Genomic DNA, 27657 nt, shown 5'->3' on the forward strand with positions numbered 1-27657 from the left:
CGCGCACTGAGCCTGGAAAGCAAGGGGAATGCAGATGCCACTTCAGATGAAAGCCACCCAGCATTTTACGTCACTGCAGGTACAGGCCTGTCTTCAGCAACAGATGACACAAAGCTTCATAGTCAAATAAAAAAAAAAAAGAGAGAACTTGTCTAAAATATTGTACTGAGAGATAAGATTTTGTTCAGAACTAAATTCATAAATACCATCTAATCATGCAGAATTTTTATCCTCTGAGCAAAATTTATATTTCATGATTTTAAGTGCTTTAGTGATATTTTAGAATGGATACTTTTTTTAATTGAATAGAGTGGTACCTAAAGTTGGCAAATACTGTATCTGGCAGGCGTGCAATGTTCAGCTTTACCTGAAACCAGACCAGGGGTCCCATTTATAAAACTTTGAGTAAAAATGTAAAAAATTTGGTCGCCCCCTTCAAGCATACATGGTAAATGCAAATCACTTCATGAATATTCATGAGGTCATGGCAACGGAGGGGAAAAAATAAAAACAGGAAATTTTCCGAAACTGAAATAGATGTGAAGTGGAAAGTTTGAAAAACAGTTCGGTGGTCACAGTAGCGAGATGACAAACAAAAGAAAAAAGTTGGGCCCGACCCGACGAGTGCAGCTTTTTAAAAGTCTGGCCATACACTGTGTTTTTTTTTCCTGGTCGTGGGGTAAACACCCAGCTCAAACCGTACGAATAAATCGCATGCGGAAAAAGTAGAAAAATCTCACGATTTAAGTGCACACATGACTGAACATCGGAAGCAGAAGAAAAACCGACACCAGCAGTGATGCTGAACAAAGAAAAACTTTATAAGGTGGAGGGTCCCTCTTTTCTCCCTGGTGTTACAGTCGTGGTAAGTAGGCGAGACCACGTTAAAAAATGTTTGATTGTGTTTGTTATGCTCGTTGTTATGCTGCCTGAACTTGAGCGGTTCGGCGGCCGCGCATGCGCAGTGAGGACCAATCGCAGGACTGGCGACACGTTTCAAACAGGGAGGGTGAGTCGGGGATCGTGCATCGTGTGCACTATACGATGCACGACCAAGCTGCGATTCGTCCGCATATACATTAGTACATATGTACATGAATGTACTAAAGCCACTCACGTTATAGCTTACACTCCTCACCCACGGTTTGCACGCACGAGTCAGAGTTCGCTCACATAGCAGAAATGAAGGTTATGTTGCCATCTAGTGGCCACATTGAGAAGCTTTTGATTGTTACACAATGAAACAAGGACCCACTGAACTTAGTCACTGGGGATGCATGTGACAGTGTATTCCTTGGTTCTGGTGTCAGAAAGGGGGGTTGTTCCAGGAGGGGCATCCAAAATAAAATTTCTGCCATGCCATCTGTGCAGACAGCCAGAGCGTTTTTTTAATTGGTTTGGTACTATTTTCATAAATAAAGTGTGCATTTTCAAATCTCTACAAAAACAGTACAAAACTCACATTTGATCACATTTGTAACACCACTAGTCATTCTTTCAAATCTAATGTCATGATTTCATTGTATTTGCACATATTTTCATTCCACTTAATCATTGTTTCAGAACACATGATCTTTGTGATATATTTTGAGAACATTTGCTTTAAATCACCCAAACAAAACAGGCTTACCTAATACAAGGTAAGCCTTTCAAATTGTCCTTGGTGATGAATGAGTATAACTGAACTGTAAAACTTGACACAGCATGTTCAGACAGACTAATTGATGGCACGTTTGGCAAAGGTGTCATTGCTGTTCTCAATAGCCTGTTTGATTTCAGACAGCCGTATGTCATTCCTTGCCCTGACCATTTCCACCACAGCCAACTCCTGCTGGTCAGTCAAAACACGTGGGCAACCACCACCAGGTTGTCTCCTGTTAATTCTGAGTACAATCATATACTGTCAATATTGAAGTATTACAAATTACATTACTGTAAACTGACAATTACATGTAGTTCATCTATACAATAGAGTACTATATTTTAGAAGTGAAGTTGCTATAGCAGACATACCGGTTTTCCTGGCAAAAAGTTCTGATTATAGAGCTGACAGTTCACCTTTGCAAATTAGGCTGTATCAACCTGGCAGCCTCAGCCATGGTAAAGCCTCTGTTAACCACATGGTCAACAATGATGACCCGGACTTCATTAGAGATGATTGTGCGTTGTCTTCTGCCTACATTTCTCTGCCTACACCTCTCTGTCGAGGAGCACTACCACCTCTTTCTCTGTGCCCACCTCTCTGTCGAGGAGCACTACCACCTCTTTCTCTGTGCCCACCTCTCTGTAGAGGAGCACTACCACCTCTTTCTCTGTGCCCACCACTCTGTCGAGGAGCACTACCACCTCTTTCTCTGTGCCCACCTCTCTGTAGAGGAGCACCACCTCTTTCTCTGTGCCCACCTCTCTGTCGAGGAGCACTACCACCTCTTTCTCTGTGCCCACCTCTCTGTAGAGGAGCACTACCACCTCTTTCTCTGTGCCCACCTCTCTGTCGAGGAGCACTACCACCTCTTTCTCTGTGCCCACCTCTCTGTCGAGGAGCACTACCACCTCTTTCTCTGTGCCCACCTCTCTGTCGAGGAGCACTACCACCTCTTTCTCTGTGCCCACCTCTCTGTAGAGGAGCACTACCACCTCTTTCTCTGTGCCCACCTCTCTGTAGAGGAGCACCACCTCTTTCTCTGTGCCCACCTCTCTGTAGAGGAGCACTACCACCTCTTTCTCTGTGCCCACCACTCTGTCGAGGAGCACTACCACCTCTTTCTCTGTGCCCACCTCTCTGTAGAGGAGCACCACCTCTTTCTCTGTGCCCACCTCTCTGTCGAGGAGCACTACCACCTCTTTCTCTGTGCCCACCTCTCTGTAGAGGAGCACTACCACCTCTTTCTCTGTGCCCACCTCTCTGTCGAGGAGCACTACCACCTCTTTCTCTGTGCCCACCTCTCTGTCGAGGAGCACTACCACCTCTTTCTCTGTGCCCACCTCTCTGTCGAGGAGCACTACCACCTCTTTCTCTGTGCCCACCTCTCTGTAGAGGAGCACTACCACCTCTTTCTCTGTGCCCACCTCTCTGTCTAGGAGCACTACCACCTCTTTCTCTGTGCCCACCTCTCTGTAGAGGAGCACTACCACCTCTTTCTCTGTGCCCACCTCTCTGTCGAGGAGCACTACCACCTCTTTCTCTGTGCCCACCTCTCTGTAGAGGAGCACTACCACCTCTTTCTCTGTGCCCACCTCTCTGTAGGGGAGCACTACCACCTCTTTCTCTGTGCCCACCTCTCTGTAGAGGAGCACTACCACCTCTTTCTCTGTGCCCACCTCTCTGTCGAGGAGCACTACCACCTCTTTCTCTGTGCCCACCTCTCTGTAGAGGAGCACTACCACCTCTTTCTCTGTGCCCACCTCTCTGTCGAGGAGCACTACCACCTCTTTCTCTGTGCCCACCTCTCTGTAGAGGAGCACTACCACCTCTTTCTCTGTGCCCACCTCTCTGTCGAGGAGCACTACCACCTCTTTCTCTGTGCCCACCTCTCTGTCGAGGAGCACTACCACCTCTTTCTCTGTGCCCACCTCTCTGTCGAGGAGCACTACCACCTCTTTCTCTGTGCCCACCTCTCTGTCGAGGAGCACTACCACCTCTTTCTCTGTGCCCACCTCTCTGTCGAGGAGCACTACCACCTCTTTCTCTGTGCCCACCTCTCTGTCGAGGAGCACTACCACCTCTTTCTCTGTGCCCACCTCTCTGTAGAGGAGCACCACCTCTTTCTCTGTGCCCACCTCTCTGTCGAGGAGCACCACCACCTCTTCGATGAAGATTTCCTCTCCCTACGAGTCTATCCTGCTCCATATTTGAACAGTACAAAGTCTCACAGTTCTATTTGTATGGTAACTAATTGTGGTCATCAGGGAGAAACAATTAGCAATTAGTATTTCTAGATTGAAAGCTCTTGCAGCAATGTGTAACTTACAAATGACCAGACAACAATCAGTCAAGTTGACATGGACATAATGAATGATTAATTGATTAAACATTAAGATCAGTTGAATTAAATGACAGACAAATGTATTAAACTGAATAATAAGAGATCAAATCAACAATTTTATAGTGATAACATTATGAAAGGCAGTAACTGTGAACGAAACATTTATTTATATGAAACACTTATTTTGTGTAGTGAAAAGGATATTTTGTCATTATGTGTATTGTACTAACACAATTGAAAATATGCTGAAATGTTTGAAAAAGGTGCACTTTTGATGATCTGTTGTGATATAAGTATTAAGATATTTGAAAATGTACCAATTGCTTGTGAAAACTGTGCCAAACCAGTACAAAAAAACTGTAAATAGACCCTTATTCTGTGACTAATCCTGACATCACACAAACAAATTCAGAAAAGGGCTGAGATCATTATTCGTCCATCAGCTAAAGAAAAAGCCCCTTGCTGGGTTGAAGGTGAGGGGTTTAAGTTATTTACATTTTTATTCTTTGTACATTTAAGTTATTTACATAAGTATTCTTATCAAGTATTTCACATAAAACTTGAATTAAGTTTCATTGCACAATACTGTACACCACAGGCAGCAGTGCATTTGCAATGGCACGACATAATCAGATGCATTGCTGTAAGAGGCTTTACAAAAATTAAAATATTGGTTGTGATGGGGAACATAAGGAAACTGTCTTACAAAATAATATTACTAGTTTTTTTTCATATTTCATTTGCAGTCACATCATTCAATAATCAATCAATAATAGTCAATAATCATTGCTACACATTTAGAAATATTTGTATTTGCTTGTATCAAATATCGAGTGCACATATGCTGACAGTAAAGAGAAACCCTGGTCTTCTTTTCAGGTACCTTGTTTTTTGGGGCGATCGGTTCCTGTGTCCTGTTAGGATGGGTTGGGCTAAGAGCTAAGGATGATGAGCATTTAGAAACCCAACTGAATGGAAGAGTTCACACGGTTGCTAAGCAACTGCGGCATACAATGGAGTTAATGTCATCCTAGTGTTACTGTTATTAGTTGTTAGTTATGTATTGTTAGAAGGAACAGTCATACAGTTTGGGATGAACTTGACACTGAAGGTCAAGCTGACCACAATAGTCCTTTACAGTGGTTACATCTGTGTTCGGTGGTGTTTCTATGGTCCCCTCACCACCTTTATTCTCAAAACAATTTTCAGTTAAATTATAAAAGGTTTTGTCATTTGACTATAGCATTTTCACTTGAAAATATTGATTATTATCATAGACATACACCCCAACATTTTGGCCATCCACATTTACAAGTTTCTGACCACTTATAAAATGTGTTCAATGTCACCAACCATTCCCATTTTATTAAGGTGTATCCATATAAATGGCCCACCCTGTAGTATAATATGTGGTGTATAAAAGGAACACAATATGTTTGTCTTTTAATTTAAATAAAAGCTATGTATTGGCAGGTTCAACATAATTTGCGTAATGAGAATTGACTCTCTACATCCACATATAGTTTAGCATGACTTTTATCGGCAACTTTTTTCACGTTTAGAAGGACTGAACTATTAATACATAATACGAAATACATACATAAAATTGTGTGTTTCTCAAAGTCAGTGCTTCTTCCTTAGTCAGAAGGTAGGAATACTATGCTAAGGTGACCAGGCGTCCTCTTTTTTTTCCCCATACTAGCATTCTGCACACCCATCCACTCCCACTCACTTGTGCTAGCAAAAAACAGAACAGGCATGCAATTCCTGGTGTGCATTCCCCTTTACATTCACATAGGATTGTGCATATCAGATTACTCCTTAGATGCCTTTTGTTGTGCTAAAAGTCTTGAAATGCAGTTAAGGGTCCTTCGTTTTTGATTGTATGTGTAGCATGGAGATCATTTCCAGTGAAGTTTGGACAAAACTATTGATTTCTGGTGGTTGTCTCTGGCCAATAAGACTCTTTCTTTCAGGCATTTGTTTCTCCCTGTTCTCTATCAGGAAGGGTCCATCTCACTGTTTCCACCCTGACAGCACAGCAACACCTGAGCACTCAGACAGTACAGGTAGGAGACTGAAGGCTGAAGGCTTGCTCCCCTAAAAAAATACAGATTCTTGATCTATATTTATTATTTTTCCAAGTGCATTTATTGTATGGCCTTCAACTGTCACCTCTCTGGAGGCAAGGCATCCTTTTCATTCAAAGCCAAGGATCCTTCTGACTGATTTATGTGTTGGCCACACACATAAAATGATCTCAGTGGTGCTCAGCTATACTATCTAAATACATCATGGAGAAAAAGCCCGAACAACACTCAATATTTCCCCATTAGCAAGATGCTCCTGTGGGATCAGACCTTTGCCTCACATTAGGAAAGTCAATATTGCTAATACTGTTCTTGGAAGTGTACATGTGCACCCTGATCTAATGTAAGTGTGTGTGTGTGTGTGTGTGTGGTGCTGTTCAGAAACACTTCTTTCACTGTATAATAAATATGATTTTTTACCCATGTCAAACATTTTTCATCAATACCCTGAAGACATGTTGATCGGGCAGAAATCTGCTATCGGTTCTTCAGATTGAACTGACATGTGGCTCTCCCGGGGCATTACTTTCTCATTGTGTCCATTACAGGCCTTAACTCAGTGAATGAAGGCGCTGCCTCGCGCTATTATTCAACATTGATTCAGTGTCAATACGGCACTCCGTCAGCCCCATACTGTTTTCCACGCTTGCCAATGATACCAAGAGATTTTTAAGCACTGAGGAGAGGAACCATAGAAAGGCTTTGTAAAAAAAAAAAAAAAACACAAACTGAAGAAAAAAATGGCATAAATGGCTAAATTATTTTATCAAATACTTGTCAATGCATGATAGCTTCTCTCATGTGCAGAGTGTGTGGTGTTTGACTGAGAGCATGTTGATCTTCTACCAGTTCACATTTTCTCTACACAATTACTCTACATTTTACTTGAAATCATGTCAAGAGTGGGTTTGTGAATTTCACCAGTAGAGGGAGACATGTACATTAAAATCTACCTCCTTCTGGGTGTTTTCCAGCGCTGCACAGGATGCATCCGGCACAAATGCATGACATAAATACGTAGGGTTTAGCAAAATATTATATTATATTATATTATATTATATTATATTATTAAATTGTATATATGCAGAAATCTGATTTATACGCACTGATTTTGTACTGATTTTGTATAAAAACTGTACATTTGTGTATTACAAAATGGTAAAACCTAATAGTATAGATTTTTTTATCAATGGTACAAAAAACCAATGGTACAAATTACCATTTGCTAGTACATTTATGTATAATGACTTTGTTCCTGCACTTATGCTGCCTGTTTATTCATGCATTTGTTATTCTGTTGTTATGTGCACATTATCGAGTAATCAGATTGTGAATATTTAGACTTGTTTTAGACAGTTTCCTGCACCATTCATATTCCTGCAGATATCATCACGCTTTTGTATTTTTCCACTAGAGGGACCCGTTGCTCTTTTCTACAACATTTCCAGCATGATGAGCACGCAGTGCCAGAGGTCACTGCACACACTAATCAGCTACAGGATCATGAGTGCAGTGAATAACATAGATTTTCTTGTTACACTGACACCTATCGAGGGGTGGGATGTATTAGACAATTAGTTAACTGTGCTTGAAGAAGGTAGCAAGTGAACTGGGCACGCCTAAGGATCTGACTTTGACTACAATCATGGCCAAATGTTTTAAGAATGAAATCTACCATTTATCGGATTATCAAAAACTTCAAGGAGAGAGGTTCAAATGTTGTGAAGAAGGCTTCAGGGTGGCTAAAAAAAGTCCAGCAAGTGCCAGGATTGTCTCCTAAAGATGATTCAGCTGCGGGATTGGGGTACCACTATTGCCGAGCTTGCTCAGGAATGACAGCAGGAGTGAGTGCATTTGCCTGGTTGACCAGCCACTTCTCTCCTCTATTTCACATGCGCCTGCTTGTCCAAATGATCTGAGAGAAATGTGATTCATTTTAGCAATCCATCTTCATCCACTGTCTTTGTAGGACAACATTGAAGCACAGGGTCATTGGCATCTGTGGCTCGCTGATGCATTTGACGCTCAAAGACTAAACTGTCTGGTCTAATCCCATAGAAGAGCCAACAATAGCTGGATATGTAATTAAAAAAAATAGTCAAGAGCAGTGCAATTTGGTGCATAGCTGCAGAACATTCCCACCTGACACACAATGGCTATAATGGTAAAGATTAGCATAATATATTTGTTGTACACATACAAATAAAGAAATAAATAAGATTTATAATAATAGGCACAGTGGATGAAGATAAATTGCCAAAATTAATCACATTTCTCTCAGGTCATTTGGACAAGCGGGCTCGTGTGAAATATAGGGCAGCAGAATGTACAACAGGAAGCAGATCAGCCGAAGGAGGTACAGTCAAGCTATGACCAGCGTTTTAATGGGAACCTTGGATCCTCAATACATTTCAAAAATTCTTCAACACAACCCGCCCACCAAAAGATTGTATATAAAGACTACATTCACCCTTTCAAATAAGTGGTGGACATGATCCAAGTGCCCTCTTCAAGGAGGTATCAGCCCACAATAATAAGAATCTCTGGAATGTGCTGGAAAAACATGTTTTATCCATTATCTCACAATTCTAGAATCTTGGTTCAAAACCTCACAGGACACTTTCAGAGTCAGAGTCTTGTATGAGTTACTTAATTATATCATTTCCAAGTCCATTCTGGGCTATGATGTATGAGCTGACCAAGCTCCAAAGTTTCTGTGAATTAAAATGAATCTAAAACAGGCTCACAAAACAAACTACATTTATAATATAAGTACCTTCATAAGTAATGTAAGTACATATTTTTATATTTCTTTCATTATTCCATTGATGGGTAGTGCCCTTTACACATTAAAATGGTGAAGATTAGATAAAATACTTGTTGTACACATAAAGATAAAGAAAAATACGATTTGCGTGTGCTAGTGTGTGTGTGTGTGTGTGTAAGCAAGTGCAAAAAAAGTCTTGATAAATGAACAGGTTTAAAGACAAAGATTTCTGAACGCTAGTAATGCTTAGGTCATGTCCACTGAGATGTACACAAAGCCATGAGCCCACATGCACACACACACACACACACACAGACACACTCGTAGTACAGCGGGCATTATGAGCATAGAGACAAATGCCCCTCTGTTCCAAGCACACACTGGGGAACATGGGAAAGACCAAATTCAGCAATATAAACACATAAATAATTAAGCACTCACTGGGCGGGGTTTGGCCAAGTGTTGCTGTGCTGGGTAGTGGCTGGTTTTAAATGGTCTTGATGCCGAGGATCATGGGTAATAAGGATTGGTATGTATGGGATTGATGGATCTGTAGCACTGCTGAACTGCAACTGTTCTGCAACTCACTGAAATCAAACTACCACCTAACAACTCGCACATTTCCTTCTATCCTGTACATTATACATTCCTATACATTCTCTTTACTCTATAAAGTTGTGTAAATGAATAAATTCACACACTGAGTGTGTGAATCTCATCATAGTGACTTTATCTCCATATTTTCCCACTGTCAACCAGGGCATGCTTTTAAAAATATATATTCTTATGGAAATACATATTCCATACATGCCTGTCACTCCCTACAGGAAAAGACAACTTTTATTTAAAAGTGGAGAAGTGGTGGAAAACTTAGTGTAAGTTGACTAGACTGAACCTGTAAAACTCCCAAGACCCTTTCTGAAGTGTAGACCCCTAGTGACGAAGGAAAGCACAGAAAACTCAGAAAACTCTGCCATCTTGGTGCAACACACTAGTCATGTGACCTTTTCTTTGCATGGACACATATGTAACTGCAGTTATAATAGTCACATATGAGAAGAAAGGTGTTTCCATGGTACAGAGTTCTGTGGAAACATCACAGCTGACAAATGGATATTGTGCTATCAACGGCCAACCAGAAACCTTGATGCCCCAAAGCATGGAACACACCAGCTCAATGAGTTCACTTTCTGTTGTGTTCTGGGTTTGTCTATTACAATGACATAGGCTATTCATCTTCACAAGTCTGTGCTTTCAGACAATGCTGAATTTGTTTAAATGTTTCTGTCAGGATTGCCTGCAGCTGGGCTCCACACCTGACTCCAATCCTGACGCCCCATAAATGCCGGAAGTTTCCGCCCCTTCTGGGTCTCTGGCATTTTCGTGAACTTCACCTGCACGAACTTGACCTGGTTTTGGTTCAAGTGTATTTTGAGTTCTGGCAATCGCCACACGCCTGCGGGCAAGTTTACGTTCTTTATTATAGTTAAATTATTTTCGGCCACCACGCCACTGTTTATTTGTATTTATTGTTTATTTGTTAATAAAACCCCGTTCCCAGCATGTCAGACCTCTGCGCTTCCTTCCCCCGTAAGTCCGTAGACGTGACAGTTTCTTTAACTTTAGCAGCTTTATCCAGTCAACAGGGTGAACTGCAGACACCTTTAACTTTTCCAGATAACTGTGGTAGTGTCAGGTATCAATGTTGCAATATAGTGACCAAGACAGTGTCACACCATAGTTAAAAACTTTAATATTAAATAATTTAAAAATTCAGTATGAAATGCTGATATGTTTTGTTGTAGTGATGTTCTATACCGTGGTTTAGTAAGGTGAAGTAGCTAGTTTTTTATTTCACTGGAAGCTAAAGTAAATGGTCACTTGATTCTGACCCCAAAGGCTGTGAGACAGGGCGGTGGTGGCCAGTCCTGGCCAGTCTCGTTCTGCTGACAGCTGGTCTATTTTAGGGAGTAGAGCTGTTCCTCAGAGGAGCTGCTGTGGGACCTTGGGCTGAGCTTGGATTTCCTCCCTGGTCACTCTGCCCTTGTGCGATGCTCTGAAGGTCTCAGGTAGCCGTGACTCCTTTATCCCGCCGCAAGGCAGAACATCTCTGGCCTGCTTCTGTCTCATTTACTGGATTTCTGTTAGTAGTAGCAAAAAAAAAAAAAAAAGAATATTTGTAAAATATAAATCTTTAGGTCTTGTTTAGAATAAATTGAATAAAGTACTCCGTCATGTGTTAACACTGACAGAGAAAGTTGGTCCCCTGGGGTTACCAGATGATCAGTAATACCATCACCTTCACTAAAAACAAGTTTGGTGACATATGCATTGCACTGCTATGATTGGTCACATGCGTATTAAGGTTGTGTTGATTTGACAGGGGTTGGTTAAATTTGCATTATTAGTTTCACCTTCACTAAATCCTGATGCCATCATTATCCTACACACACACACACACACACACACAAACAATGAATAGCAAAAAGCTATGAAAGTTTCCAGATGCTGTGGCTCATACCAGTGGGAAGGGACGTCTCATCTCTGACCCTGGTGGACGCCGGACGCCGCTGCACTGTCAGTGTGGAGAGGATTTTTCTGCCTGCACCCCTCAGCGCTGAGATCATCCTGACTGACGGGCCGTCTGATTGGCAGCTGGAGCCCGCCTGCTGCAGGTTTCACTGGTCTGGTGACGGACGCCCAGTCCGCTCAGCCATCACTCTGCTCTGTTAATCAGGATATTGACAAGCAGGGAAGCTGACAGCTGAAATGAAAGAGGAAAGCTGGTTTATGACGACGGCTCCCAGTAAAACCTGCAGCAGTGTACGCATGTGTGTGTGTTACCGTACCCTACGGCATACAATCTCCAATAATACACAGGAGACATCACCTGATTGGCTCTTGTGCCTCTAACCCACACACAATGCACAGATAAATACACCCACCCCCCATCCAACTCAGCCCCCCTAAAAACACCACACACACTCATACACACACAGACATATGCACATACAGACACTCACAGGTCAGCCAATCATGAATCTTTCATGGGTTCCCAGTTGAGAATGGCTTCAAAAAGCATAAGGTGATTCAAATTTGGAGGTCTGTTTGATTTACCACCAGGCATGCCCACCACACACACACACACACACACACACACACAGCTCCAGTCCTCCTCACTAAGGCACAATATAGAGCAAAAGTCACTCTGCTGGGTCAGAGTTCACAGGTGGATAACAATGCAGGTGCAGCCTGTGATCTCCACTTTTACCTGCACCACGGTGCCCAGTTCTCCCACAGACACACCCTCTAATCAACAACAGCTCCCAGCACACCTGCCCCAACCGGGCACACAGAACAACATGTCAGGGATTATGGGAATTGTAGTTTTTCATTAAGCTTGCATTTTATTTTTATAATGCATTCAAATTAGATTCACATCATTAAAGCACAATACAGGCTTAGGGGATGTCACTGCTGGTTGGGAGAATCTGTGTGAGAGTACAAATTGTATATGTGTGTTTCTGTGTGATTGTTGTGTATGTGCCTCAGTCATTCTGTATGTTTTTAGGTGGGTTTCTTATTTTCCATCTGATTATACGTTTTATTCTGTGTGTGTTATTTTTTGTCTTTGAGTAAATCCATACATGTGTTCATGTGTGTGTCTGTGTTTCTGTACCAGACTACCAGTATAGACACATTGACTTATTTTCTGTCTGAAAGTCTTTGTGTCTTTATGTGCTTGCATGCACATCTATGTGTGTGTGTGTGTGTGTGTGTGTATGTTTGTGTATCCAGTGTGTAGATGCTCCTTGATGCAATGTGTTTGTCCTGTCACTAATGATGGAGAGGGGAAAGTCTTTGATCACACAGATGCAGTGGGGGCTTTGCTGCTAACAACGTGGCCGTTTGAAACTCCAGGAGCCGCTGAGCTTCTGTGGCCTGATGGTTTGATGGACAGGTGACACATCGAACTCCAGACTCGCCTGAAATTCCCTCCATCCCCCTCCTCCACCAAAGTTTCTGCAGCATCTCACAGCCGACTTCACTTCCGTACTTTCCGAGTTTTGATTCACCACTGTCACATTAACTGTGTGGGATGTGACAGTTTATAAGCTTAAAATAAAAGACAATAAAGGTGTGTGTGTGTGTGTGTGTGTGTGTGTGTGTGTGTGTGTTAATTCTGCTCCATGAAGCCACTTCTCTGTACAGCCTAGTGGTTTAATGCTGTGACATCATTCAAAATAAGACTCCCATGGGTGGCAAAATGCACAGATTAAAAATAACAATAATAATTCAATAAAAATAATTTAATACAGATAAAATAAAGGCATCATCATATGTCCCTGTTGAACCTATATTCATCAATTGCACTTCCAGCATCTCAGATCAATAAATTTTACTTTTGTCAAACAATAACCATTTATCAAGCTAAATGAATCAGTCCCGGTTGCATACATGCAAGGAGTCGGCATACGCTGAAATGAGTGCTTATAAGGCACAATGTTTTATTATTTATTAAGCAATTTTGAAATGAAATAAGCCTTCATTGTCTCTGCACTAAAATGCTGAATCACATCTGATCTGGAAGAAGGCAATGATGTAATCGATATCCCATAACAAATGCATAATATAAAATCAATCAGTGTTTTAAAGCTAACATTCTTGGAAACAGACTTAGCAGATATAATCACTGTTTTGGATGAATGCACAAATTAAAATGTGTTGACTCAATAACACAACAATGAAGACAAGGATAAGTATTTACTGGACTAAATACACAACTTCTCCATTGCAAAAATATATATTTTTTTATTATCCTGACTCTTCTTTTGGATTTTAAATGTAATCTCTCTGTACTGTAATAGGGTTTGTGACAGTATGTAAACAGTTGTTCATACAGATATGGAGATCAGATATGGACTACAAAGCACTGATGTGCATCGCTTGGGACAAGAATGTCTGCTAAATGTCATGAATCTAAACGTAATGTTAACTGTAACAGCACAGTTTTTATCAAACAATATGTGTGATGATCACATCAGCAGCTGTCTGATTTCTCTGCCAGACAGCCCCTTTTCTGGTGCTTCGCATGGGGAACTGGAGCCTCTTCACTCTTTGGTTCCCTGCTCCCTCTCATCTGTCGCCCATCTGCCGGAGCAGGAGAGACGGACCCATAAGCTGTGCAGGGCTGTCACCTCTCTGTTTCATTATGGCGGCATCACAGGCCACGCACCGATTCTGTCATGTTAATGCGGCGCGGGGAAATGTCGTCTGGCACCTCACCTCGCGCCAGTCCGTTCACATAACACTGCAACGCGCCGAGAGGAAGACCCGCTGAGACAGAGCAGGCGCTGACAAAACAAGGCCTCAGAAAGTTCCTCCTTCCTGCACGGCCTCTCCCATCCGGTGATTGGTCGCAGTGTTTAAAGGTGACTGCGCCCGGGTGCTCTGTGGGTACCCGTCCGTTTGAAGTTCCAGCACAGGGTAAAATAAAAGACCCCGCTGACTAGCGCTCTGTCATGTTAGAAAGCAGTCAATTTTGACTTGAAATGAGGGCAGCCGATCTTTCTGTTCTCTCTTCATAATTTCTTCATCTTCTGTCGTCTGTTTCCATTTTATCCTGGAATTATTGACATGGTCCCGTCCCAGAGGGAATCAGGAGGACTTCTACTGACAGATCAACATCACCGGATTCAGTGAGGAGCTGATTTGTGTGCCCGTAGAGGGAAGTGGATCAATACGTGTGCCTGAAACCTCCAGCACTGAACTCAGCCTATGTGCACCCTAATGTGCAAGATGTATACTGATCAGCATCAACATTATGACCAGGTGAAGTGAATACCTGGCAGAGGCTGGGATTTATTAGACAGCAAGTGATCTTGATGTTGGAAGCAACACAAGATCACAGACCACATTGTGATGAACTGGGGTCAGTGGTCAGTCAAAAATGGCCCAAGGATAGAAAACTGGTAGTCTGGTGGTGGGGTTGTGTACAGCTAAGGCTCACTGATTATTGATAATTCCCTAGAATTATGACATAAAAAAGTTGAATTATAGCCATACCAAAATGTGTATTAAATTGTATTGTTGCCAGTTGTGTGCTTTTAAGGTCATTAAACTCAAGTTGAACGAATTCCATTGGCATGTGTTACATCTGTCACTCTTCTGGGAGGGTTTTGTCTCTCATAGAGGGCAAATAAATGCAACTTAAACGAGAGGGATGCCCCGCTGCAAACAGGAAGTCGATTGGTACCACACAGCCAAAGGCCACGCAGCTACAGGTGTGATCATTCTTTCCCCTGCCTGACTGAGATTGATTCTACCAATCTAAGCTGTGAGTGTCGCAGTAAGTCGAATCTAAATAATTCAAAAGCTGCAAGATTTTTTAAATGACTTTATTTCTCTCCCCGAATGTGGTCCAGACTAAGATGGAGGGAAGCATCCAGCACCTGCTTTATGGAATTGGAATCGTTGTAGTGTTATGTAACCTAGCAACATTCATACATATTGTTTCTTTTTATGTACAGTAAATTGCTTTGTATGGTAGAGCAAATATAGTGCATTCATATTGTTGTTTTATTTTTTTTTATTTTTTTCTGCCATTGAATGTTACAGGCGCTCCAGTCCCTAGGAGCTTGAAAGGCGGATGTGTGACTAAAGTGAACTTTTTAAAACGGGCACTTTTCCTGACATCTAAAAGTGTTTAATGCTCAGCTTAGTGGGAGTCCTTTTCTCGTCTGCAAGGCAAACAAACACAGGGCTGGTGTGAGCAAAGGCGTGTCAGAGCTTCAGAGGCTCACGCCTCACAGCCGCGCTGCTTTTTCATCTGTCAATCAAATCTGGATAAAGCAAGGGACACACACACACACACACATTCACATACATACATTATAACCCCAGCCTCGTTATCTTTCATTTTTCTTTTTTAACATCGTCTGATCAATATCATCAACACATCTCTCAGCCATCATAGGATCCTCTGTGCTCTGCATTTTTTTTTCTCTCTTTTCTTCTCCTCTCTCCCTCCCCTCTCTCCCTTTTGCTCTCTCTCTCTCTCTCTCTCATGCTTACTCTCTCTCTCTCTCTCTCTCTCCAGCTGTATCCATTTCCTCCTGGCAAAAAGGGACTTTATGAATAAATGATACTGAATTGCTGAAGGTTCAGATACTAAATAATGAATTTCACCACCAAAAACACAACAACTTCTCCAATCATAAAATACCGCTCCCCAACCATATTGATTGTGCGTTGCTTTGGCAAGCAGATGCAGTGCACAGTCTGCAATGCGTGTGTGCACGGCTATGGTTGAGTCTCGAGAAAAACGTGCAGAAAAAAAAGAAATGAGAGGGAAAAAGCTGTGCACTTTGACCCCCGTACCGCGTTAAAACTAGGAGTAAACAGCATGGCTTCGTTCGTGCCGCCGACTGTTCGCTTGCTCGGCCACTGATGCTGCGCATCCTCCCAGGCTGAGGGAGCTCGGTGTCCAAACAACGGCAGCAGGAAAGAGGAGGGGGGTTAATACTGGGGGAACTTTTCCCCTCTTCGCAGGACACGTAAAGTAAGTGTGGTCATCTATTCTGCGCTGTTCTCTGCTGCACATGCATTGTGTGTGGGTGTGGGTGTGTATGCAAGAGGAAGGGAGAAAATTGGAGTTTGTGTGTGTGTGTATGTGTGTGTGTGTGTATGCGTGTGTCTGTAAGGGAGAGAGAGAGTTAAAGGGAGAGTGAGACAGAGGGTGAGAGAGGGAGCACAGATGATGGAACTGGGCAGAAAGGTGGGGAGGTGGTCTGTCTGGGTGTGTGTGTTGTGTATCGACGCAGTATGTCCTGTCTGAGAGGTGGAGATCTGTGGGCATGTTCCTGAGCGTCCAGGACATGGTGTTACAGGCAGCCGAGCAGAGCACAACAGCAAGGGACATAAACAGATAATTGTAACTCACACATGGGCCAGTCCAACAAGGTCACCTGACCTGGAAAAAAAGGCGAGGTCAAGTGTATGCGTGTGTATGTGTGTGTACTTTGTCAATAGTTTTTTTAATTTCTTACATCATTGGTTCATTAATAATCAGAGACTGAGCCTTAATGGTCAGATTGAAGGTGTAGGTATCAGTGAAGCTTTACTATATTATTATTATTATTATTTGTAGTAGTATTGGTTATTATCTTTTTGGATATACCTGATAAATAATTTTATTTAATAAACCATCCACAAGGGACATATTTGTGCATTTCTTGGTGTTGGTCCCAAGCCCGGCTAATTGGGGAGGGTTGCAGAAAGAAATCTTTTGCCCAATCTTTGTGCAGTCAACCTGACCAGTTGATCTCTTTGGAGACCCCTAATGGTATGAGCTGAAAGGAGACAACATGTTAAATAATTGTATTAGGTATTTAAATTTGAACATTGCTTTTGAAAATCATGTAAATGTATTATACGTACAAGTAAATGGGGGTGTTTTAGGGTTATTCAACACACATTCACAAAAAGTGGTATTATTATTATTGTTATTCTTAAATGTACAAAGTCAAGTATCCATTTATAAATGTGTAAAATTTACAAAAATAAATAAATAAATTTGTATTTATTATTATTATTTTTAAATGCAGTCATTTCAGTCATTGCAAATATGTTTTATGCATAAATGCAAAATGTCATTATCATGGCAAAAATCCTTTTAAATATTTTTTTTGGAAATTTATGTATAAACCAGTCTTCATTTTAATATGTAGCCAGAACCTCAGCCGCAGCTCTAAATGCACAAATACACTGTGTCGGGAATGTTAAATAATTGATGTCTCAATGAATATGCAAATGTTGGGTCAGGGTGATGGAGTGGCATCTCTGGCCTCATGCCATATTGAGATGAGATTGTGCCCAATTAAAACATTGCATTGGAGGTTTCTCTGCAGTTTTTTTCCTTTAGTTTTTCTGTAATTTATGCACTTGCTGTAATTTTAGTTTTAGTTGTATTTTTAATTCCTAAATGCTGCTTGCTTCATAGTCCCAAAATTAAAAACATTTAGATAATAATGCATTTATCTAAAAAAATTATAAAAACAAATTTCATGTTGTATATTGGCATGTGTGTTCGTCTGCAAGTGAAGGTTTCATTTTGCCACAAAGCAATGAGGAAAGCCGTTTGAAAGAAAAATCATTGCAGAGTTTCTGAAAGCCCTATTAAAGTTTGATGCAAATCAAGATGCTCTGGGATCAGAGCTGACAGGGGCCTTCTACTCTACTTACTCCTGTCTGAGAGAATTAGGCCCAGCCACTGCAGTCCACCACAACTTCACATTTCCACCATCATGAGATTGAATCACACAAAGTTGCTTTCTGCTCGTACTACTTACTCCGTCTTGTTCTGCTGTTTTTACACCATTAGAGTGGTTGCAGTATGGGTGACCTGTTTAATTATAGATCAGGGGGCAAAGTTTTATCAAACCACATAGAGGTGTTTTCTGGCTTAATGTCTATTTCTGTGTGTGTGTGTATGAGAGAGGAAAAGAAACGACTTATGTCTTAAAGACATTTTAAGCTCTCTTTTCCACCAGTGAATGATGACATAATGCTCAATGTTTCGAATGTACAGCAATACAAACTCAATCACAGACCTCCTTCTCTCAAAAAGCCCATCAAATCCACCATCAACTCATGTTTGCCCATTAGCGGCTTACAATGAGTGCTCCCACACACTTGTACCATACCCCACCCCCTAATACTCCTGAGAGGCCTCATATAAAAGCTTAATCCCATTCTCTTCATCTGATCCCTTGCAGTTTAAAGAATTTGGTCACTTTGGGCAACATGTGGCTCTAACATCGACTCTAACATCACATGCTCAGTAAGAACCATAAGCCATGAAGTGACATAGAATGCAACCCAATAATATTAGGGGTTTGGGACATCCCCTGTCCTCGGAGGGAGGGTGATTCAGGGTGCAGCGTGGTAAATTACCCTGAGATTTCAATGATCGTTCAGCTGTTTCCAGCATTCAAGACCTAGTCTCGTCCACGACAACCAGAGCCCTGACCCCCTCAGGCACTGCCTGCTCTCCCTCGGGTCCTCTCCTCCTCACCTGGCAGTCAGAGGGTTGAGTTGGTCATTATTAAAGCTCACCCCCTGCCTTCCTCTCTCCCTGTCTGTCTCCCTGCCCCCTCCCTCGTCCTCTGCTTTCCCACTAGAGCCTCCTCCCCTGGGAGTAGTAGAATCATCTCAGCTGAGCCTGGTTCCCCTTTCATGTCTGATAATAGGGTGCAGGATGGGGCGCCCTCCGCTCCCCTCTTCTCCACCCCTGCCACTCCCGCTGCATGTGAAATAAGTGCAGGACCCCCCAGGGGTCACAGGATGGCAGGGGGTTTTAAGAGGACATCCCAGTGCCGAATAGCAGTCGTTGTAGCTCTGAGAGTACGACACGCAGAACTTCTCATACAAACTTCAGGAAGTTCATCTGCGTTTATGAGGTGTTCCACCCAGGTCTTGCTCTGTAGTTCTTCCTTTATATTTTGAGAAAATCTCTCTACCAATATCTATCTAACTAAAAGAACATAAATGATTTCCATGCACTGCACTTTACATTGTATTTACATTGTATTTTAGCATGCATCACTTTCTTTTAGCTCAATAGGCTGCCCCATGTTTTACATGTGTGCTCTCATAGCTGTGCATGACACCCTATTGGAGTCAATTTTCAAAGGAAGTGATTTGCAGTCCAAACAAGTGCTGGTGAAATGCAATGGTAGCGACATTCAAGCCCTAAAGGAGATATTTTCTCTCATGTTTTCTTAAAAAAAAAGCAGCATATGATTTGTGTGGCCCATGTGCTGCACTACACACATTAATATATGTGTACAACGCTACAGTAATTACTTCAATTCTGGTTAATAATGATCTAAATAATACAGAGAGAGAGAGAGAGAGAGAGAGAGAGAGAGAGACAGCCTAATGTATTGGAGCTCTATTTTACTTCAAATTGCCCTCTTCCAGGGCAGGAAACAGATTGTCTTATTAGTCAATGTTTGGAAATGGCTGGCCAAGCCGTCCTGGCTAAGACGTAATTTAGAGGATGTTTTTAAAGGTTCCTGCTCTGGATCGCTTGGGCATGTTCAGTTAATCCTGTCCAAGTCTCCCAGAATTATTAGTGGCATCAATATCTTTAGCATATTGCCCACGGCACACAGACACTATCTGGTTTCATTATTAGTGTCAGCTCAATTATGGCTCACACCCAAGTGTTTTTCGACCATCTAATAGCATCAATCGAAAGGGCCTGGTTGACGAGACGCGCTCCCTCACCCTCCCGTCCCCTCGAAACAACCCCTCCCCACCCCGCTCTCCACTTTCTGTCATCCGGCTAATGTACACGACTGTAAGACAGCAGCATGCGTAATGGGGGCCGTTTTTGGGCCGGCAATGCGCAGCTGATGCAGCCTGGCCCATTTTCATCAAATATTAATGAAATGGAAGCTTACACCAGGGCCGAGGGCTGAGGACTTGTCTAGAAACGACTGCAGGAAAGGGAAGAGCGGGGTGGGGAGTGTGCGGAGTGGAGCTGGGGGAAGAAGTGGAATGTGTTTAGGAGCACTGTCTGATGACCGTAATTAGGACCTCCCCAATTAAAAATTCAGAAGCTTCAGTTTATTTGAGAGCATGAATCTCCCCGCTCTGCAGCATTTATTTCCTTTTACAAAGTATTTTATTTTATGACGCTAATTGCACCAGGCTTTTGCCCTGTTTCTCTGTGTCTCTGTCTTCAGATGCTCTTTCCTTCAGCCTTTACGTCCCTCGCTTTTTTCCCTCTTTCTTTCCATTTCGCCTTTGACAATGTGATGATGGTTTGTGTGCTTTTGTTACAGCATCTTGTTTTTATCTTTTTCTCAATCTCTTTCGTTTTCTGTTTTTATTCATAAGCTTCTTTCTCCCCTCCCTCCATATCTTGACTTGTCCTTCTGAGAGCTTGAAATGAAAGGACAGGGAAGCTGCAGAGCAGCATTTTAACCCTGCCTTTCCTTCTCTCTGTCTGTTTTTTGGCAATTGACAGTTATCTCAGCAGATGCTCAGCCTTGGGTCTCCCTTCCCTCAGATCTCCCTGTTCGCTTGTTCAGGTTATTTTTTTTATCTCATGCCAGCATTCCTCCATTTGATCAACACACTTAATGCTGAGTTCTTCAGAAACAAACATAAATACTTAGCAATGCCTACAGTTTCATTGACATCATCTCTTCTGTACTTATAACCGTGTAGTTTATTCTTGGAGGGTGATCGATGCCCACTGAAAATAAAGAAGTTTTTCTCTAGCCTTGACTGAAAATATAAGTACATAATCAGATGTTTCGGTCGCTTAAAAAGTTAAAAAATAGTATACATCTGATATGCATTTATTGAGAGCCACAGGGCTAATTTTGTAAAAGAGACAATCATCTCTTGGCATGGCCTGATCTTCATTGGCCATTATGAAAGACAACACTTGCATCATCTGTGAATTGACTACAGACAGAGGATGAACGAATGAACTGGTGAAATGTCACCTCTGACTGATTGTCTTAATCTTTTCAATTCATTTGGGTAAAAGCACTCATTCATACATACAAATTCAAATGGGATGGCGAAAAGCATTGACCTATCCAGCACAGTCACTATTGCAGCGTGTATTAGATCATACAAAAAAAGTTCCATACCACATTCCAAAGCATAATGCTCCCTAGTTAATTTTTTTTAAAACATCTGTGTGTCTTACCTGTACATGGCATTGGGGTCAATAACAAATAGTTATCATCCTATAGCATCCTATATGTAATATGAACATTTTGTCGGTGCCCACCCATATAATTAGCTGTTCAGGCTGAGATTAGAGATGAAGCTATCATTGGATGTCAGCCTGTGAGTGAGGACTTGATGAATTCTCGTTTGTTTGCCTTCAGGAGCACCCACTGACAGTCTTGATATATACATAATAATTACCTTCTGTGATAAATGCAAGTTCACCATTAGGTGTGATCCACGGGTAATAATTTAGTTCTGGATCCGGCTTTAAATAATGGGATTGGAAATTACATGAGTAGGGTCAGATCTTTTATTCTGTTCAAATGGGATTTCTAAGACTGTGTAAACAAGGCAGACTTTATGACCTGTTCCACGTCACCCTTTTGATTAGTAATGTTTTGGAGGCTTATGGGGAAGCTTTAGCAAAATACATAGGATCCATCGGTTCTACAAACTTGTAAAAATGTACACTTTTTTACATTTCAGCAATGAGAGGTAGTTAATGCTGAGGTCACTAAATTGGTTTGCAGTTCTACTGAGATTTCATGATTTTCACATTTGCATGAAATGCATTTCAGAGGCTTTACATCATCCGAAGGTCTCATTACTACAGACTATTTAAACCTTCCTGCATCCAACTACAAGCCTCCATTCACTCACTTTTTAGTACAGCCACAACCTGCCCGAAGCAGTTTTAATGAAACAAAACGATCAACCTTTCATCAGTGCGACATCTGTTCATGTTTTATTTCATATGGCTTGGTTATAATGCATTTAAGTAACAAACTATATTATCAATTTTTTTCACACAAGCACAAAAACATGCCATCCTTGTCCAGCCAGCTCTGTAATAAAAAAAATTACATTTATATGTACAATACAAAATGTAAAGAAATTAAGTGTAAAAAGCTTTCTGTGGCATTGAGAGAGCTGTGCAAGGGTTGCTCAGCATCAGTTCCGAATTGCACAGCAGCAAGTGGACTGGGGTCATCAACCATTAAAATAAGCATATAGTTACATAAACCGCTCTTTCACCTTTACTTTGAAAACTGAATGGGCACTGTAGGGGTGGGTGGCAATTTGCTTTTTTGGAAAGGCATGGCACTAAATCAACTGTGAATATGCCCTCTGGTCTCACTCTTGAACTGGCAGACAGGGCCCCTTATCTAGACTCCAATCTTATGCATGTGTTTATTATCAAAGAGATCAGAGCAGCGTGTCACTGCAGAGGAGATCTGAGGCTGATCTGAATGTTGGACGGGGGTGGGGGTTTGCTTAAGGGCCAGTACGTTAAGGAGGGGGAAACTCTCTATACCACCCCAGAGCGTGCACGCACACACACACACACACACACATACACACACAAACACAAAGTCACGCTGATGCAAAGAGAAAAAAAAATCATGTATAGATGCATTGATACGCGCACACTCAGTGTCCTGCATTGGATAATACAATCCCAGATGCACTAAACTAATCACCTGAGAAGAGAGCAGATTATAATAAAAAAAAAAAAGGTAATAATTCTGTTTCCCTCTTTCTCCTCCCTTTCTTTCCTCCTTTGTTTAGGCTGTCACTCAGTCTCCCTGTCTGCTGACTGGGCCTCTCATCCACAGCATCGCCTGCAGGCCTGAGCCACCGGCACATTGATTTCCATGTCCGCCTAATTACAGCTCATAATCTATTCATTTCAGGACCAGCAGAGAGCAGCAGCTGTCACAGGGCCACCACCGCACCCACGCGCACACACACACATACACACACAAAGGCCTGCATAACAGACACCTGCACAATACACAATAATCACACATCTTTGGTAAAGGTACACACCCAAAGCACAAACAAGCGAACAGAAAAACTCACATTTGTAGACACATAGATGCAAGCACAATACATTCATATGAATAAATAAACACTTATGCACTCACATGTACCCATACACAGGTGCTTGTGTGGGTTTGACAGGAAAAGAGCAAGACTTTGCTCTTAAACACCTCTTCCTGTCACCATAGTGTCTGAAGATCAGCACCATAGACAGTTCCTCTGTGCCATAGCAGTAGTGTGTAACTACAAGGGAAAAACTCATGTGCTGAGTCTGTTGTTCTTTACTAAATCACCATGCCAGGCAAATCTTGAAATCGACATATTAGATGAATTTCACAATGCATAAGACCTTTCATAGACACTGGACAACAATACTGGATACATAATGAGATGACTCACCAATATACAGCACTGTCTAGGGTGTGTTTACAGACCATATGATCAAGATGCTGATATGAAATGATCAAGATGCTGTATTCTGTGCACTGGCATTTTCTTCTTGCGTACAAGTTAACATGGATTTGTGTTTTAAGTCATGAGCTCGCATTGGTCTGACATGGCTCAAAAATGTAAATGTCAGGCTTAAGAAGGCATTCAAAGCAGGTCAGTAGGAAATATAAAACTAGGCTGGTAGGGTTTACAGAGTTGTTACATTTTTGGAATTGTGCAGTGCACAGATCGCTGGTATAAAATTAGATGACATTTTTACCAAGTGCCCAAAGAGATGCAATGGGCTTTATCAAATGTCCCAACATTATGCATTATTTAAAAGAATACACACTGTTGTGCTTCAAGATATTTATTATTTTTGCACCTCAGCATTCTGCTCTTATTTTATGGGTCACATTACTTCTTGTTCTCCACACCACTAAAAAAATCGACATAATAACATGAATTCGTGTCTTGAGTCAAACTATATGCAAAAATTGATCGTTTTTATCCACCCCTGGCCTCACAGCCAGTCAGCGTTGATGATGGTGTACTAAAGTGGCATTTTAAAGCCGAGAGGCCTATATTATTTTTAGGGTCCATGTCCTGGGACGTTGTGTCAGACAGGTCTACCTTTAATTAGCTTGAGTAGCTTCTCAAGTGACCCGACACTCAACACCACGGGCCCCCAGAGCCTGCCTTCTCTCACCATGACATCCAGCAGTGCAGCTACATCCCTGGGGATCACCTTTCCTGTCTTTGTGGTGCTAATCAGGATGTGTGTATAAATACAGTAGGGTGTACATCAGATATTCCACTACTCACCTTGTGTGCATATGTGTGTGAATGTGTGTATGCATGTTGGAAATCAATGCAGTCAGAGAGTATGTGTGCGTGTGTGTAGTGTCTGGGTTCATAACTGCGGAGAAGAACAAAGCGCCACATTGCCACTGAATTCAAATGAGAACCTCTCTCTCGTGTAATCTTGTGCATCAAATATTAATATGGGAAAAATGAATCCACATGGGCTATTATGTTTCTCTAATTCTTTATATGATGGATATGAAGACTTTTTTTTGCTGAAGATGTCGATTTTTGTTTTATTCTTGTATGGTGCTTGATTTATTAGAGAATAAATATGTCTATTGCTAATGCTGCTCACTAAGGGGAGAGTTAAATCAAATCTAGCTACAAGCAATTCAAAGTCATCAGACAGAAAAAAATTATATAAACATCTTTAACTCTACAAAATATGGTCTTTCTAAGATTCAAAACTCACTTATTACTAAACTGTTACTAAACAGTCTCTAGCTAGGGCAAATTTTTATTTTATTTTGTTAGTCATGGAACTTTAAGAAATGCTGAAGTACTTTCACCTCCTTGGTCATGTTAAACAGGGTTGTGGATAGCACAGATTCCATTTGAATGGTGGAGCAGTGTAGACATTACACTCAGTTTAGTTAGTCCACACTTTTGTTACAAGCTCCAAGCATACACTTTTAATCCAGGGGATCAATGCCTGACACAATGGCTGCTAGCAGGAACACTGACTTAAAAAGACTGGATCTGGCTGCGGATCTGTCAAATCATACCAAAATTATTTCAAACTTCAGTGACATTAACTCACAAATCCTAAGCACTTTCAAATGCTGCTTTTGCCATTGAGACCCTGAGTGACATAATTCCTCATTTGGGTTATATTAGGTGTAGTGTATTACGAGTGTTCACTAATGCATTGTCTTGCATTTAGAGAAATAAACAGATGACAAGAAACAAGTAAGGAATAAATGCTATTTATTTGTATCTTGGAAATGAGGAACTATGCCTACCAGCCCTTTTGGTTTGTGTTTCCAATACTCAACTTTAATTAAGGAAATTACTGACAGCTCTCACACATTTTAAGTCCCCATTCTGGACAACTGAAATATCACACACAATGTGTATTAAAATGATCTGACTGGTCACCTCCCAAACACTTCACAATCTCTATATTCCTATTACGCCTGTTCCACGTTGTCAGGATTGCCTGCAGCTGGGCTCCACACCGGAACTCAATCCTGACGCCCCATAAATGCCGGAAGTTTCCGCCCGTTCGGGGTCGCTGGCATTTTCGTGAACTCGCTGCACGAACTTGACCTAGTTTTGTTTTATGTGTTTTGAGTTCTGGCAATCGCCACACGCCTACGGGTTTGTTTCAGTTCGTGATTTATGTTAAACTGTTTTCGGCCACCGCGCCAGTCTTTATTTGTATTTCTTTGTTTGTTAATAAAAACCCCTTCCCAGTATGTCAGACCTCTGCGCTTCCTTCCCTCGTAAGTCCGTAGTCGTGACAGAATGCCAGCGACCCACCCAAAAGCGCAGAGGTGGAAAGCAGAGGAGAAGAAACGCCGCGAAGGACGCAGCCCGGCGCGGCGAACGCGGACGGCAGGGGAGAGACGCGCCGCCCGTTCTGGTGGAGCGTTTTCTCCCCGAGAAGCCGTGGTACGCGGCGCCGCGTGATGACGTCACCCCCGGGAAACTCCGCGAAACCCGGAAGCGACAACGTCGGCGGGTGAGTGGGCGGAGCGAGGACGTTGGCGTCGGCAGCAGCGAGGAAGTGACGTGGGCAGCGAGCGCAGAAGATGCGACCCCCACGATCTTCGGCATGTCGAGCCAAGAACTCTGCGCTCTGCTGGCAAGGCTCCCCGTGGACTGGGACGACACGGACGACGACGAGAGCACGGGAGACGAGAGTTGGGCTCCGCCCATCGTGCCAGTCTGCGATCGTCGCAAGGTCCGTGGGGACCCACGTCACTTCCAGGGGGGTGAGAAGCGGCAACAACAACGGCGGCGTTCCTCCAGCGAGGAGGTGGGCAGCCTCCAGCCCGAATGGCCAGAGTACTGCCCATGGGAGCTTATCGCGCCATGGGTCCAGGATGTCCGCAGGGTGGACGACCCTTGGAGTCACCGGTGGGAGGACACGGATGACGAAAGCGATGATGACGTGGATTTTCGGTGGGCGGTCGGTGCCGGGATGGCTCCGCCCAGCGTGCGCGTCCGAGATCATCGCGGCGTCCGTGATGACCCATGTGACTTCCGGGGGTACGAGGTGGACACGGACGACGACCAGGATGACGCCGTTTGGGCAGTCGGTGCCGGGATGGCTCCGCCCATCGCGCCCATCCTGGATCGTCACGAGGTCCGTGGAGACCAACGTCCCTCCAAGCAGTGTGAGGAAAGCTGGTGGAAGAGGGCGACGGGAGGTCGCCAGCCAGCAACTGCGCTGCCGGGACTGCCTCGCAGGGAATCCTCCATTCCTGCTCCAGTCGCCGACCCGCATTCCCTCTGCCCGGACGTTCCCCAGCAAAATGGCAGCGCAGCACCAGCGTCCACACCTGCTGGAGAAGACGTCCACCCCCCTCCACACCACACACCTACCAACATCTCCAGCGACGTGCCCAGCCCCGTGTGGGACCGCCCAATTGTCCCGGGACCCTTCAGTGGGGCAGCAGACACAGACGAGATCACTACCATCCTCACGTGTCTGACTGGATCAGCATGGGGCTGGAGCACAACCCTCTGGCAGCAGGGAGAGACAGACAGGAGTTTTCGGGACTTCCAACAGAGACTGAGGGCGGAGTTTGATCGGCCTGAGCCAGGGATCGAACTCTGCCCCTTCACCACATCCAGTGCCAGTCAGGATCCGGGGCAAGAAGACCCAGCACTGGTGGGCGACGAGAAGGTCGCTCCTCCCGAGATCCTGGCTGTGCCCCCTGAGGAGGTCCCAGAGAGCCCAGAGAGGGAGCCAGACGACCCTCTCTTC

Source organism: Denticeps clupeoides, chromosome 5 (genome assembly GCF_900700375.1).
Source record: "Denticeps clupeoides chromosome 5, fDenClu1.1, whole genome shotgun sequence".
NCBI lineage: Eukaryota > Metazoa > Chordata > Actinopteri > Clupeiformes > Denticipitidae > Denticeps > Denticeps clupeoides.